Raw genomic sequence first — 13726 nt, 5'->3', positions numbered from 1 at the left:
CACAGAGAAGGCATGTCTTACCTACTGGAAATCACAAACTCGTCTCATGTAACTGTGATCTCGGGATTCTTACTAGACAACAGACGTCGCACCTGCCACCCTACTTCATTCCCTCAGATCCTTCTCTTCAGCAGGGAGAGCTGTTCAGACCAGTGCTTCTGGGAGGAGTGCTCAGTCACCAGGGACGTTTCTGTCCACAGGTAGGTGAGCTATGCAGGTTTCCTGTCTGTTCTCTGCACTAGCAGGCCTTGGGTGATGCCTTCCGGCGGCTACCCGCCCAGGCTGCCGGGAGCCTTGGGGGAGTGACATAAAGCCTGGTCCTCAGGGTCTGTTCAATGCACATGCTCTCTAGATGGCTTCTCGCTGCTCTCAGTCACCTGCCTTTTGTGGAGGCACTGATTCTCTCTCAGCACCTCTTTCACTTGCTGGCATTCCTTAGGGCTCCCCAAACTACTGCTTGTTCAGGGCCACTTCGTTCTTAGCAGATGGTCATGCTACTAGAGCATTGCTCCCCCATCAACTCAACGGATCCTCCTCTGACTTCATCCCAGAGACCCAGTCATCATGGCAACCACACGGTTTTGTTCTCTTCAGAAACCCCCACTGGCAAAGATGGCTGAATCAGGAGCTTCTGCAGGGAGATCCGGGAGCTTTTGATACTGGGGTCTGGAATCTCCAACAAACTCTAGATTTAAACAATCAGAAAGCAGCTGCTGTAGGAGCACAGAGGAGATAAAAAGGGGTATCTAGGAGCAGCAAGGCTGTGCTGTGCTGTGCTGCCAGAGGCCTGGGAGTCTCACAGTTCTATGAAAAACAGCTATAGAGACCCTGACTTCAAAAGACATCATATCTCATTTCATTGCTTTAAATATACATTAAGTGTGTTAATTTAAAAAAAATATTGGTGAAAAGTGATTATACAGAACAGGGGGTTTCATTGTGGCATATTCATACATGCAATGATGCAATTTGATCGATTTTACTCCCAAATACCTAGTCTTTCCTTCTTCTCCTCCCTCCTCCCATCCCCTTCTATCTAACTTCTATCTCATTCCTTTTTCATGAGATTTGTTTTTTCCCTATATTTCTCCCTAGCTTCCACCTGTAAGAGAAAACATACAATTCTTTACTTTCTGTGACCGGTTTATTTCACTTAACATGATGCTCTGTTTTGTTCCTTTTCCTGCAAGTGAAACAATTGCTTCTTCTTTATGGCTAATAAAACCCCATTGTGTCAACCCCATCTGTTGACAGCCACCTACGCTGGTTCCGTGATGTGGCTACTGTGAATGGTGCTGTGGTAAACAGGGATGTGCATGCATTGCCACAGTGTGACGACTTTAATTCTTTTGGATAAACACCAAGGAGTGGTGTAACCGAGTCATAGGGGGTTTCCATTCTTGTCTTTTGAGGGGCCTCCATTCTGATTTCTATAGTGGATGTACTATTCTACATTCCCACCAACAGTGGATAAAAGTTCTCCTTTCATGGCATTCTTACTAGCATTTATTATTAATGGTATTTTTGCCATTCTTACTGGAGTGAGGCAAAACCTCAGTGTAGTTTTGATTTTTATTTCTCTTATGGCTAAAGGTATTAAGCATTTTTTCATATAGTTGTTGGCATTTGTACTACTTTTGAGAATTTTCTGTTTGGCTCATCTCCCCAATCATTGATTTGTTTTCCTTGAGTTCTTTATATATTCTGAATATGAGTCCTCTGACAGAGGGCAGCTGGCGAAGATTTCCTCCCACTCTGCAGGCTCTCTTCTTGCTCTTGTTTCCTGTGTTGTGCCATCTATTTGCTATTGTTTCCTTAGTCGTAGGAGTTTTATTGAGGAAGTAATTGTCTGTGTCTACACGTTGGGGTGTTTCCCGTGTTTCCTTGTAGCAGTTGTGAGGTTTCTGGTCTTATTCTTGATCCACTTTGTGCAGGTGGGAGATAGGGTTCTAGTTTCATGCTTCTACATATGTCTGATAATCCAGCACCATTTATTTAAAAGGCTGGCTTTTCTCCAATATTTTTGTGCCTTTGTCAAGGATCGGATGACTGTATCGTGTTGGTTTTTTTTTTTTTTTAAGGAATTTTTAGTTGTAGATGGACACAATTCTTTTACTTTTTTAGGTGGTGCTGAGGATGGAACCCAGGGCCTTGCACACTGCTAGGCAAGTGCTGTACCACTGAGCCCCAGCCCCAGCATCTGTCTTCTTTTTAATTCCGTTGGTCTACATGCCTGTTTTTAATGCCATATACCACACTATTGTAGTTACAATAGCTTTCTAGTGTAATTTGAAATTGGGTATTGGGATACCTCCAGAGTATCTTTTTGCTCAGAATTGCTTTGATTGTTCTTGGTCTGTTGTCTTTCTATATGAATTTAGAATTGTTTTCTAGTTCTGTGAAGAATTTCATTGGTATTTTAATAGTATTTTACATTGAACCTGTAAATTGTTTTTTGGTAATTTGGCCATTTCAACATTAATTCTTCCCATATATGAACATGGGAGGTCTTTTGATCTTTTACTGTCTTTTCTGTTTATTTTTTCTTTTTAAATTTTTTTAGTTGTAGTTGGACATAATATCTTTATTTTTATGTGGTGCTGAGGATCTCAAACCCAGTGCCTTGCATGCGATAGATGAGAGCCCTACAGCTGAGCCATAACCCCAGCCCTTATTTTTTCAGTTTTCTATAATATTCCTTGGTTAGATTTATTCCTAGTTTTTGTTTTGTTTTGTTTTACTTTGTTTGAGGCTGCTACCAATGGAATTGTTTTCTTGATTTCTTCCTAAGCAAGGTCATTCTGTATAGAAAAGTATTGATTTTTGTAAGTTTTGTGTCCTGTTATTTTGCCAAATTTGTTTATCTGCTCTAAAGGTCTTCTGGTGGAACCTTCTAAGTACAGGAACATATTTTCTGCAAATAGGACTAATTTGACTTCTTCCTTTCCAACTTGCAGCCCTTTTATTTCAAGTAGTATATTAAACATGAGTGGCGAGAGTGGATGTCTGTGTTAGAGAAATCGAGCTCAATTTTTCCCCATTAAGAATGTTGACTTTAGTTTTATTGTATAGTAGTCTTTATTATGCTAACCCTCATCTTTCAACTTGTTTGTATTTGCTAAGACTTACTTTGTGGCCTAAAATACATTTTTTGGAGAAGGTTCCCTGAACAGGTCTGCTAAGTCCTTTTGATCTAGAGTGAGTTTTAAATCTAATATTCATTTATTTCATGTCTGGATGAACTATCTGTTGGCAAGAGAAGTATATTGAAACACCGCACTTTTAAAAAATCGGAGCCAATCCGAGCCTTTAGTTGAATGGTGTTTCCTTTATAAAATTAGGTATGCCAATGTTCAAGGTATAAATATTGACAACTGTTATTTCTTGGATAATTTTCTTTAAGAATATGTATTGAGCTTCTTCATCTCCTATGAGTACCTTTGATTTGAAGTCTGCTTTGCTGATATAAGAGTAATTGCTACTATTTGTTTTCAGATGCACGAAATATCATTTTCCATGCTTTTATTTTCAGTCTGTGGATGTTTTTTACCAATGTTTCTCACAGGTAACATTTATTTAATAAATCCAACCTCTCATTTTATGTCTTTTAATTAGAATTGAGATCACTACATTTGGGGTTATTATAACTTGTAGTTATTTTATTTCTAATCATATTTCTAACAGTTTTTTTTTAAATCCTATTTTTCATTTGTTTGTCCACTTTTCTAATGAGATTTATTATTTTTCACACTGTTTTTTTTCCCTTCTTTTTTGTGTATAGAATTCCTTTAAGTGTCTTCTGCAATCCTGGCTTACTGGTCATGAATCCATTAGTTTATGCTTTTCTTGGAAGTCTTTTTTTTTAAAAAAAAAATCTTCAATTCTGAAGGATGGCTTTTCCTTTTCTTTTTAATATAGTATATAGGGGGCAGTTATCTTACTTTCTGGGCTTGAAATATATCATACCATGTTCCCTCCTGGCATTTAGAATTTCTGATGGTAAAATTGCTGTTATTATGATAAGTTTGCCTTTATAAGGGACTTAGTATTCTCTAAACTTAAAAATTCTTCCCTTATTTTGTGTTTTTGGCACTTTCACTGTAATGTATCATGGGAGATTCTTTTCTGGTCTTGTCTATTTGGAGTTCTGAATGATTCCAGTAGCTGAATGTCCATCTCCTTCCCTGAGTTTGGAAAATTTTCTGCTATTATTTCACTAAATAGGTTATCAGTGCTATTAGCCTGAATCTGTTCATCTTCAATATCTTCAGTATAAGTAAGGTCTTTACATATTACCCAAAGTTCAATATTCCTAATTTCTAAAAAAATTGTTGAGTGTTCAAGTTCATAGAGCTGTTCTTCAAGGTCTGAAATTCTGTGTTCAACTTGATCTTATATATTAGTGAGACTTTCAACTGAGCTTTTGATTAATTGAATTTTTCATTCTAGGATTTCTGTTTGGTTCTGTTTTTCTCTTCATTAAAATGCTCTTTCACATTCTGCATTTTCTTCCTTAGATGTCCTTTAAGTTCATCGATAATTTTAACTTTCTGAATTGTTTACCTGGCATTTCCTCCACGTCAATGTCTATGGGATCAGTTGTTGGAGTGTTATAACCTTGTTTACTCATGTTTCTTGTATTTCTATGTTAATATTTGCACATCTGCTGGGATGGATACCTCTTTCACTGTTACACAAGGGACTTTCACTGAACTTTTTTCTCCTATGTGCCCATGCCTGAGGGTATATCTAATTGTCATAACTCTCACTCAATCTCAGTGCTATTTTCAGTTTCTAGCACCACTTTAAGGTAATAATAACTATTAACTGTGACCACTTCAGAGCAAAACCATATACTAATAAACCTTTAAATTCTTATTGAAATGTTTTCTACAACTCCACTAATCAAAGAGTAGAAAAGATGGGCTGGGGTTGTGGTTCAGTGGTAGAGGCTCGCCTAGCACTTGCAGGCCCTGGGTTCGAGATCCTAAGCACCACTGTGCCAGGCTAGAAGGAACTCTTGAATTAAGAAGCTCAGTAAGGGTGAAAGATCTATATAATGAAAATTACAGAACCTTAAAGAAAGAAATCAAAAAAGACCTTAGAAGATAAAGATCTACTTTGCTCTTGGATAGGCAGAATTAATATTATCAAAATGACCATACTTCCAAAAGCGCTATACAGATTTAATGCAATTCCAATCAAAATCCCAATGACATTCCTCATAGAAATAGAAAAACAATCATGAAATTCATCTGGAAAAATAAGAGACCCAGAATAGCTAAAGCAATCCTTAGCAGGAAGAGTGAAGCAGGTGGCATCACTATACCAGACCTTAAATTATACTACAGAGCAACAGTAACAAAAACAGCATGGTATTGGCACCAAAACAGACTGGTAGACCAATGGTACCCAACAGAGGATACAGAGACTAACCCACAAAACTACAATTATCTTATATTAGACAAATGTACCAAAAACATGCACTAGAGAAAAGGTAGCATCTTCAACAAATGGTGCTGGGAGAACTGGAAATCCATATGCAACAAAATGAAATTAAATCCCTATCTCTCACCATGCACAAAACTCAACTCAAAATGGATCAAGGACCTAGAAATAAAACCAGAGACTCTGTGTTTAATAGAAGAAAAAGTAGACCCTAATCTCCATCATGTGGGATTAGGCTCCAACTTCCTTAATAAGACTCTTTTGGTGTCAGAATTTTAAAATCAAGAATCAATAAATGGGATGGACTCAAAGTAAAAAGTTTCTTTCTTCTCAGCAAAATAAACAAATCTGTGAGGTGAATAGAAAGCCTACATCTTGGGAGCAAATCTTTACCCCTCACACATCAGATATAGCACTAATCTCTAGGGTACATAAAGAACCTCAAAAGCTAAACACCAAAAAAAAAAAAAAACCCAAATAACCCAATCAATAAATGGGCCAAGGACCTGAACAGACACTTCTCAGAATATACAATCAGTCAACAAATACATGAAAAAATGTTCATCATTACTAGCAATTAGAGAAATGCAAATCAAAACCACTCTAAGATTTCAACTCACTCGTCAGAATGGCAGCTATTATGGATAAAAACCACAATAAGTGTTGGCAAGGATGTGGGAGAAAAAGGCACACTCATACACTGCTGATAGGACTGCAAATTGGTGCAGCCAATATGGAAAGCAGTATGGAGATTACTTGGAAAATTGTGAATGGAACCACCATCTGACCCAGCTGTCCCTCTCCTCAATCTATACCCAAAGGACTTAAAAACAGCATACTACAGGACACAGCTGCATCAATGTTTACAGCAACACCATTCACAATAGCTAAACTGTGGGACCAACCTAGATGCCCTTCTATAGATGAATGGATTAAAAACTGTGGTTTTGTGTGTGTGTGTGTGTGTGTGTGTGTGTGTGTGTGTACACACACACACATACACACATACAATGGAATATTACTCAGCAATAAAAGAAAATAAAATCATGGCATTTGCAGGTAAATGGATGAAGTTAGAAAAGATAATGCTACGTTAGCCAATCCCAAAAAACCAAATGCTGAATGTTTTCTGTGATATAAGGAGGCTGATTCATAGTGGGATAGAAAGTGGGAGATGGGAGGAACAACAAGCTCTAGATAGGGCAGAGGGGTTGGAGGGGAAGGGAGGAGGCATGAGGTTATTAATGATGGTGGAATGTGATAATTATTATCCAAAGTACAGGTATGAATACAGGAACTGGGTGTGAATATACTGTGTATATAATCAGAGATATGAAAAATTGTGCTCTATATGTATAATAAGAATTATAATGCATTCTGCTGTCATATATGAATAAAAAATTTTTAAAAAGGTCAGTAAAACCCTCTCACACCAGCCCATATTGACTCACTGTTGCTGATAAAGGAGAGCAGTCATTTTAAAAATAATCATGAGAAAAAGAAAAAACAAAAAAATAACTCTTTCAAGTCTGAAATTCAAATAGTTCAGAACAGAAAATATATAATATTATATAAAACATATAATATTATATAATATTAAATAAAATATATATAAAATATTATTTATATAAAATATAAATAAAATATATAAAATATATTAATATATATAATACATATATAATATATATTATATATATTTTATATAATATAATATATTATATATATATATATATATATATATATATATATATATATATATACACACACCACCCCAACCCCCCACCTCATGGGTCTTAAACGACCTAAAGCACATGACATAGTCAGTACTGTTGATGAACACAATAAATGTCCATAAATATCAGTTGCAATTTAAAAAACATTCTACTATTGAGAAGAGAAATAACTGTGCAAAGCACCATCATAAAGATAGCAGGTTTACCAAATAAACTCCAGAGAAGATGTCTGTGTCAAGGGAGAAAAGGTTCAAATTAAATCCTTGAGACTGACAGGACCATAAACATTAATATCATCACTTGGATTCAAAGTCCAGCTTCAAGGGAACAAGGATTACTCTGGCAGATCTTGGACCAGGAAGCCTTAAGAATGTCATCAGATGACTACAGGGCTGGGTAGGAAAGAGAGGTCCCAGAGCAGGACACAGGACTTCCCGTGGGGAAGCATCTCACTCACACCCTACCTTGAGGTGACACAGTCACTGGCTCACCTAACCCCAACTCACTTCCTTCCTACTGCTCTCTGATCCCTCCTCCAGCTGCAGGCAGGGCATCAGAGGCCCACTGGCTATTCTCTATCTCTCCCAGGATGGACTCCAGGTCTACCTCCTCCAGGGTGCTCCCCTCAGAGGACACCAGTTTATCCAAGCCAAATTTCAGTATGTCACTCAACTTGAATGAAGAAAACGAGAGATCCAGTGAGTTCTCATGAAAACACAGATGAGGATGTGTGACTTGCTAAGTGTCTAAATGACACCAGGTAATTCTTTCCCTGATGGGCTTTCTTCTCTTCCATCACAAATGACACCTGCCAGGCAGTTTTGGAGTTGGATGAGGAATAAGCAGAGAAGTGATAAATGATGATCATAGATGTTGACTTTGACAATTATTTACAATACCAAAAAAATTTTGTGGCCTCCAATTTTTTTGAGGATTGGGGGCAGATAAAATGATTCCAGCATCTTCTATAGCACTTCTCACCAGCATTTTTTACAGGCACTTCCAGCAGTCCCGAGAGAAGTCAGAAACCCTGTTGGCTACCTTCTTACCTCTCCCACTGCCAAACTCTTATAAAGAGAAGGTGCCACTGAATACCTCATCTCACCATGAGCTGCCACCTGTCCTTGCCAAGCCGCTTTGCTACTACAGTGCTTTATGGGACCCACTTTGGCAAAACCATAACCACCCTGATCACCAGACCCAAAAGCCCTTTCTCAATTTCAATCTCCCTGGATAGTCCCGCTCCCCATCCTGCCCTCTTGCTCCCCCTAGGGGATATACTCAGCCTACTTCCTACGGCTACAGGAACCAGAATCTTAGATAGTGTTACCTGGCTTTCATTTGCTACTTGCAACTCTCCACCTCCCTAAGTACTATCTCTTAGGAATTCTGAACCAATTGGGATCCACATCATGGGACTTCATTTTCATTTTGTCCTTTTAGATTTGGTTAGTTATCTCTAGATTGCCTATTCTGTAACTTGGAAACTTTAGCTTGAAAATACCCGAGATGAAAACTATGACTAAAACTAAGCAAAACCATACCTGTTATATTTATATTTACCCTTGGTGTGTGTATGTGTATATAAATATATAACCAAGCCAAATGGCTTTGGCATTTAGTACCCAAAACAGAAGAAAGCCAAGTATTTATGATGAGGCTCAGTCCATACTGGGACCCTTCCCTCTTCCACTCCTTGGACTATGTCTCCTGGCTTCCCTCGCTACTGCTCACTCACAACGTGTCTTTAAGGAACTACCCATTTTTTAAATGAAAACCACTTTATTATAGTAACTAAGAGCATGTAGTTGGAAGTTAAAGAGTGCTCAGATTAGAGTCATGAATCTGATGTTTGGAAAATTTCTTAAGATGGAGGTAAAGACAACGTTTATCTCATTTTTTTTGTTATTCTTCTTCTGAAACAACTGGAAAAAGTGCACGTCACACAATACTTAGCACACAGTAAGCATTCAATAAGTGTTCACCGCATCTTTATCTGTTCTCTGTTTCTGTTGTGTTCTCCTTCTAAGACAAGGAACCTGCTTTCCTTTTTCAGGACTTCACTGCTCTATACTGCTTAGATTTATCAAACCAGAACCACATCTTTTACTATTAGATACTTTTAATAACTTAAAAAATGTCCTGCTGTATTTTGAGACAAGGCAGTGAGTTATCACCCTTGTTCCTGGCAACCATAAATAACTGACAGTCTAGTGGGGAGGGAAAGAATCAAGACAGAACCAGAGTGTGATTTCTTGCCATGGCTTGGGCAGGAAGTCCCACCGAGGTCCTCTCCACCAGCCAATAGTTTGTACTGGCCCAAGGATCTGGTCCCATGGCAGAGTTTGTGCCTGTGCATCTCACAATGATGTGCTAGCAGCCAATGTCACAGGGACACCCCTGATTGAATGCCTGGAGCTCCCTCCACTGGGGAAGCGTCGAGCATCTGAGAATTCATCTCCTCTAACTCCTGATGCCCGAGCCTTCACAACAGCCCATGATGAGCTCCTCTCCCAAGGTCCTGTGGAGAAGTGTATTTAGACACCTACAGTACACACATACCTCTCTCTCAAGCTTTCACCTTCCATTTGAAATTGCCTCTTCAATAGTGTGAAAATAAAATGCACAGCCTGCCCAGCCACCATGACAGATGAGCATGCAGAAGACTCAAAACAGACAAGGCCAAAGACTCCACAGTTACTCTCTAAGATAAACAAAAATCAAGCCAACAAACAAAACCTAGGGTTCTTCTTTCAGGTTCTAGTACCCCCAAATCTGTGACCCTATCCTGCAGGTTAGTGACTCCCTAACAAAAACAGCACCTTCCCTTTCTGCAATGCTGATGTGTAAAGATACAGATGTGAGAAAACTGCCATTTTTAAACTCATGCTTGGGCTAGTTGTAAATTTGATAATTCTGCTTGTAATACTGTGTAATTTTTTCCATTTCATATACCTCTTGAATTTTTTGTTTGATAAGCTGATTCTTTTAAAGCCTGGTTTTTCTTGTAAACTTTTCTAATTCCTTTCTTTTCTGAGTCTCCCTCTAACAATAATGTATATTGATTTTTATTACAAACTCTGTTGTCTAAAGCTTACATTATCTTCATCTTTCTAATTTCTATCCCTATCTTCCTACTTTCTACTCTCATCTTTCAGGCTTAAAGGCTTAAAGCCATCTTTGAACTTGCTCTCTCTCACTGCCTGCCTCAAAACAAGAGCCAACTCCTGTCATTTCTCTGCAATTTCCTACAGCAGACCTTCCCACAGCTACAACCTTTTGTCAGACATTTATTACTCTCTTCATGCCTGAATCATGCTAGATACTAGGGGTTGATCTCTCTGCACCTAATCCCTCAAAAGGACCTGGGGTATATTATAATATAGGTTCAATTTTATCTCAAAGGCTGCTGCTAAGGAATAACTCTAAACCTCCTACCAAAAGAGAGCTCTCTAGGATATTCTAAGCCAGCATTTGACTCCCATCTAATTTTTCCTAACTCTAGCACTAACTCTAGTGCTTTCATCCCTATATCCTATGGCATAATTTTGAATTCCTAATCTTGTTCACTCATCTCTGAGTATGGAATGAGTACTGTAAGTCACTACTCAAAGGGTCAGGGATTAAGGAGGAGGTATGGAACTAATCATCACTGATTAAAAAAAAGGAACTTAAAAAAAAAAAGAACTTAAACAAATTCTCTCTGAGGTAACTCATGGCACACTCATCTTTAGAAGCCATTAAGAGATTAGATCCATGATGTTCAGTTACATGCTCAAAGTCATACATCCAATAAGGGATAAGATGTGAATTTCAATCCAAGTTAGATGGTTCAAAGCTCATTCTCTTTATTCTATTTTCTCCACCTTTAAATGCCACCCTCATTTTTAGCTTGTATGGCACCTTGCATGTAGTTAGATACTGAGAGGGTAAGAATTAGGCCAATGAAAAAATGTGTAATTTGTAACAATGGGTGGTTAATGCTGGTCCTTTTTATTTGCATTCTCATCCACAGATAGTACGGGTCATAAATCATGAGACTCTAATAAGAACGCATTTTACCTGGAGGTCAGGATCAGCCAAAGGTTTCTGGGCTCCCAGAGTAAACTGGCCTCTTTCTATGATCGTGTTGGTGAGCTGCAGTTTGGTGGCTGCTTTCCTATAAACTATTTCTTCCACAGTGTCTCGGCCAATCAGCCGGATCACTTTCACAGCCCTGTACGGGAGTCAAATGAGAGCAGTGTTAGGAGTCTGCAAAGCTGGGGAAAAAAGCATGCCAGGAAAATACACCCAAAAGGAAGCAGAACCAAATGCCACACTCATTTGTGGAACAATGAGTGTTCAATGAAAAGGACACTGCTCATTGGAACTTGAGCATTTGTTAGATAAATCTGGCCTCAACTTCTTCCTGAACTTTTCCCCAAAAGAGGAAGAGGAAGGAAGACAAAGTGACCACTATTGGGCCTTCATCTGTAGCCAGGATAACCCCTGGCAGGCAGTTACCTCAAGTCAAAGGGCAGCTGAACACAACTTTGTTTCCTCTTTGTGGTACTGGGAACCCAGGAAGCTTTACCATGAAGTTATAATCCTAGCCTTAAAAAAAATTTTGAGACAGGGTTTAGGAAAGTTGCAAGGTTGGCTTTAAACTTGATCTTCCTGCTTGAGTCTCCCATGCTGATAATGATTACAGGCATGTGCACCCACTGGCTTTAATTTCATTTTTAAACTGAATTAGGATCTAACATGAGAAACATGAACTAAATAAATTCTAAGTTTCTTCTAATCATTTTGGAATTTAACTGTTCTTTTCAACAAAGTGAGTCTGAACTGATCATGTGACCACTGATCTCCCAACATGACTCTACAAGCCAGCAGCACAACGGGGTTCAAACCCAGGGGTCTCTAATTCCAATGTGGCACTGTTGTCAGGACTACACGGTCCACCTTCCTCCCCAATCCACAGCTGCAAGCCAACAGAGCAGAAAGGTGCCAATGTCTAACTCACTCACTTGTTCTGGCCAATTCGGTGAGCTCTGGCAGCTACCTGCAAGTCATTTTGAGGATTAAAATCACTGTCAAAAAAATAACAGTATCTGCTGCTGTTAAGTTCATGCCAACTCCACCTGAAAACCATACAAAAAAGGAGAATGATCAGCAACACACAAATAAGGAACTAGAAAACACACAAGGCAGGACTGGGTCCTACTGAAAATCTGAAATCAGTCCAACTGATTGGTTTCATCCTTCAAAAGGACATTTCTGCCCCAGACTTCAGGTTTGACCACCCTACAGTGGTCAAAAGTGCTACCTCACCTTCCATTGCATGAACTGGGAAAATTTAATTATCAAATATAACAGAATGAGAGGTAAGCAGAAGAAAAGGATGCTTAAGTTAATTGTGTGAAGACATGTAATATTTGTTTGAAAACCTTGATGGGATTTTGCTTCAAAGAGTCTGTGAATAAGGACACAAGTTCTTTCAGAAAACAGCTCCAAAAATAAGAGGTCTGGGGGCTGCAGTTGTAGCTCAGTGATAGAACACAAGTGATAGAACACGTGAGGCATTGGGTTCCTTCCTCATCACCACATAAAAATAAATAAAATAAAGGTATTGTCTGTTATGGTTTAGATGTGGTGTCCTCCAAAAGCTCACATGTGAGACCATGCAAGAAGGTTTGGAGGAGAAATGACTGGGATATGGCTTTAACCTAATCAGTTAATGGATCTCTAATGGGATTAACTGAGTGGTAACTGGGGCAGGTGGGTGTGGCTAGAGGAAGGGGTTCAGCAGGCACATGGCTAAGGGGTATATGTTTTGTATCTGGACAGTGGAGTCTCTCTCTCTTTGCTTTCTGATCATGATGTGAGCTGCTACCCTCAGTCACACACTCCTGCCAGGATGCTGCCTCCCCTGGAGCTCCAAGGAATGGAGTCGGCCTTCTATGGACTAAGACCTCTGAAACCATGAGCCCTCCAAGAAACATTCCTCCTCCACAGTTGGTTCTGGTCACAGAGGTGAAAAAGCTGACTAAAACAGTGCCCATCTACAATTAAAAATGTATCTTAAAACCACGAGAGGTCTGCAGTGGGCAGTAAGAAACACACATGACCACACTTCCAGCTTCAACAAGGTAGGAAGACCTGACGCTAGCTATGATTAGAGCAGATGATACCTGCCTCTGAGTGGAGAAAACCTGAGAGTGTCTTCCTGTACTGGTTTCCACACCTATCAAAGAAGATGGCATAAAATCAGTTCAAGACAAGAACACTCAATGCAACAACTCTCTGGTCTTTCTCCAATGGTGCAGGAAAAGGCCAAAAGAGCACTTTGGGTTCAGGAATTTAGAGTACTAAGAAGCAAACCACAGGCTTCTCTTTGATAAATGTGGAAACTGTACAGAACACACTCTAGCCAGGGTCATTGGAACGCATTGCTAAAACAGGCCTAAAAGGGCTTGTTCCAAGAACTGAATGAAGGGTTCCTTTCCACAGGACTACCAACTCCCGGCTGGATGTAAGACAAGCCAGGCAGGAACATTCTCATT

At 39.2% G+C, this 13726-nt stretch overlaps 1 pseudogene; it reads right to left on the bottom strand.

Moving 5' to 3' along the window:
* Positions 1–7268: 7268 nt before the first annotated feature.
* Positions 7269–13726, bottom strand: part of LOC144374254 (chromodomain-helicase-DNA-binding protein 1-like) — a 34954-nt pseudogene continuing 28496 nt past the window's right edge.

This window comes from Ictidomys tridecemlineatus, unplaced genomic scaffold, assembly GCF_052094955.1.
Source record: "Ictidomys tridecemlineatus isolate mIctTri1 unplaced genomic scaffold, mIctTri1.hap1 Scaffold_631, whole genome shotgun sequence".
NCBI classification, from domain to species: Eukaryota; Metazoa; Chordata; class Mammalia; order Rodentia; family Sciuridae; genus Ictidomys; species Ictidomys tridecemlineatus.
Note: the sequence above shows the minus strand (reverse complement) of the source record. Positions and strands in the feature narration are given on the sequence as shown.